This window comes from Myotis brandtii, unplaced genomic scaffold (genome assembly GCF_000412655.1).
Source record: "Myotis brandtii unplaced genomic scaffold, ASM41265v1 scaffold1012, whole genome shotgun sequence".
Lineage (NCBI taxonomy): Eukaryota > Metazoa > Chordata > Mammalia > Chiroptera > Vespertilionidae > Myotis > Myotis brandtii.
In genome coordinates, this window is record NW_005353371.1 from 199,246 (window position 1) to 202,299 (window position 3,054).

Below are 3,054 nucleotides of genomic sequence, written 5' to 3' on the forward strand. Positions count from 1 at the left end.
AAAAAACCATTGAAACCTGTAAAGAATTTTTGTGAGTTTATTTGAGCCAAACTGTGGACATATGCCAGGAAGCAGAACCTCAATGAATTGAGATAATTCTGGCGGGTTACATTTGTATTTATACATTGCAATCAAGGGAGGGACATATGTGGGTTACATGAAATTCATTGGTGATAGTTTAAGGAGGAGGGATAAAGAAACCCCTGGGATTGGATAAAAAGTTAAAGGATGGACACATACTTAGGTGGGTGCAGGATCAATTAACATGATAATGAAGGAATTTGTGGTATCTGTTCTGGTGCCCAACAAATTAGGTTGTGCCCCAGGGGCTCCAGAAAAAAGGGAAGTTCCAAGTTACCCAGACATTTCAAGAGTATGTTATCATAGATGCAAAAAGACAGATAGGCTCAGTTAAGGTAAAGGTTGACCTTGTCAGTGAAGATTCTGGCCTAGGAAGTAACTGCCCACCATAACAGCTTTAGTTAAAGTTTAATTTCAGACCATCCTTTGTGGTTACTTTAGGTCTCGAGTGAATTGGAAGGTCTGACTGGCTTGATTCCCCATTCACGTGTTAACGAAAAAAACCATTCAAACCTGTAAAGAATTTTTGTGAGTTTATTTGAGCCAATCTGTCAACAATATCAGGGAAGCAGTATCTCAACGGGTTGGGATAATGCTCCAGGGAATGGCGGTTTCTCTTATATTTTTATATTTTGAAATCAAAGGAAGGGACTTACTTGGGTTACATGAAATCCACTGGTGATTGATTAGAGAGGCGGGAGAAAGCAAAGGGCGGGGGGACTGTGGGATTGGATAAAGTGTAAAATGATAGACACATACTTAGGTGGGTGCTGGAACAATTAACATGATAATGATGAAGGAATTTGTGGTATCTGTCCTGTCGCCTAGGCACTTTAAGTTGTGTCCCAAGGGGTCTGGAAAAAGGGAGGTTACAAGTTACCCAGACATTTCAAGGATTTCTATAATAATAAAAGTATAATATGCTAATTAGACCAGACATCTTTCCTGAGGACATTCCGGACGAAGCCAGGGCTGCAAGAGAAGCCCGGGTCCCAGGTGCCTGCTGGTAGCGGGCGGGAAGCCTGGGTCCCAGGTGCCAGAGGGAAGCTGGTGTTGGCAGCCGGGGAAGGGAGCCCTACTCTTGCACGAATTTCCTGCATCTGACCTCTTGTGTTATTATAGATGCAAAAAGACAGATGGGTTCAGTTAAGGTAAAGGTTTAACTTGTCATCAGTGAAGATACAGGCCTAGGATGTAACTACCCACCATAACTGATTTTAGTTAAAGTTTAATTTCAGACCATCCTGTCTGGTTACCTTAGGTCTCTGACTTTGCAAGACCGCCATTGAGGCCTTCCCTGAGCTTGTGAGGTTAGCATGTGGCCACTGTGGCCCACACATGAATCGTGCAGCATCCCATCTAGTAAATGGAATCTCACAGAAGCTGTTCAAAATGGAAGGCTTTTACAATAGGCAGAAAGGAAGTGGCTTTGAGAGGTTATTAGCAAAAGAAAAGAAAGGATTGCTTCAGGCAGGGTCACCTTTCCTTAGGGGAAGGAATAGCAAGAGTCCTTTAGACAGATTAGTGTTGAACAAGTTGCAGAGTGATTGGGTTAAAATTTTATTCCTGGGAGAAGTTGAAACTTCAGTTACATACAGTCCTGCACCCCTGAACCTGGGGAGGACATCCTGAGGCAATTTTGTTGTTTTCAGTTCTCTTACACAAACCTGCATGGTGTAGCCTGAAAAATCAGACAGAGGCCGAAAACCAGGACTACAGGCTTTATTAGAAGGAAGCACCTGCAGGGCTGTCTGGCAAGGGGAGAACAGCAGCATGTGCAGAGGTGGGCATGCCTTTTGAAGGGCGCAATGGGAAGGGGTGGGGGTTTAGTGTACTTGGTGCACACTGATTGGTAGCTTACTGTATGGTCCATATAGGAACAAGGGCTTAGGGTATTTGGCAGGTGTGGATTGGTGGTCCATGTATAGTCAATGTAAGGTACATGATTACTCACTCCGGTATTTCCGGGCTGCAGGTTACATCGTACTCCGCCCACCAGTTGGGGGAAAGAAGGATCTATCATAGCCTACTACACACCTAGGTTATGTGGTATGGCCTGTGCGTCCTTGACAACAGGCCTGTACAACATGCTACTGTACTGAATACTGTAGGCAATTGTAATGCAATGGTAGTAAGCATTTATCAGAAGGTGCAGTAAAAATGCGGCGTGCCAGATAAATGGTACATCCCTGTGGGGCACTGACCCTGAATAGGACTAGAGGCTGCTCTGCAGGAGTTAGTGATTGGTGAGTGATTATGAAGACCTACGACATTATTGTACCCGACTGTAGAATTTATGACACTGTACACTTAGGCCAGGAAATTTACAAAAAACAGATTCATCAAGCCCAGGAGGCAATGATGCAATCAGAAAGCACAGTCAACACAAGACCTCTGAGGCTGCTGCCTGCATAAAACTGTTTCACAGCCAAGTTTTCTTTCAGTAAGTAGACTTTTATGGTTTCATGACTTACATTTAAGTCTTTTATCCATTTTGAGTTTATTCTTGTGTATGGTGTAAGTTAGTGGTGTAGTTTCATTGTTTTCCATGTGTCTGTCCAATTATCCCAACACCATTTATTGGAGAGACTCTGTTGACTCCATTCTATGCTCTGGCCTCCTTGGTCAAATGTTAATTGAGTGTAATGGCTTGGTTCGATTTCTAGGTTCTCTGTTCTGTTCCATTATTCTAGTACTAGAGGCCCGGTGCACAAAAATTTGTGCACTCGGGGGGCAGGGGGTGGTCCCTCAGCCCGGCCTGTGCCCTCTCACAGTGTGGGACCCCTCAGGGGATGACCACCTGCTGGCTTAGGCCCCCTCCCCGGGGGATTGGGCCTAAGATGGCAATCAGACATCCCTCTGGCAGCCTGGCAGCCCTCGGGAGATGTCCACTTGCTAGCAGGGAGCAGGCCTAAACTGCAGTTGGACATCCTTAACGCTGCTGAGGAGGCAGGAGAGGCTCCCACCACCACC

The 3,054-nt window shown here is 45.3% G+C and overlaps 1 protein-coding gene and 1 long non-coding RNA gene across 2 annotated transcripts in view; both read left to right on the forward strand.

The window, feature by feature from the left end:
- The window catches only part of LOC102260233 (zinc finger protein 14-like), a 36,147-nt gene that overhangs the window by 20,536 nt on the left and 12,557 nt on the right, over positions 1-3,054 (forward strand). The gene's annotated exons all lie outside the window — the stretch shown is intronic.
- The window catches only part of LOC106725143, a 9,186-nt gene that overhangs the window by 3,349 nt on the left and 2,783 nt on the right, over positions 1-3,054 (forward strand). Inside the window, exon 2 of the long non-coding RNA XR_001361013.1 lies at positions 2,526-2,528. This is a non-coding gene — a long non-coding RNA (uncharacterized LOC106725143). The remainder of the gene's footprint in view (positions 1-2,525; positions 2,529-3,054) is intronic.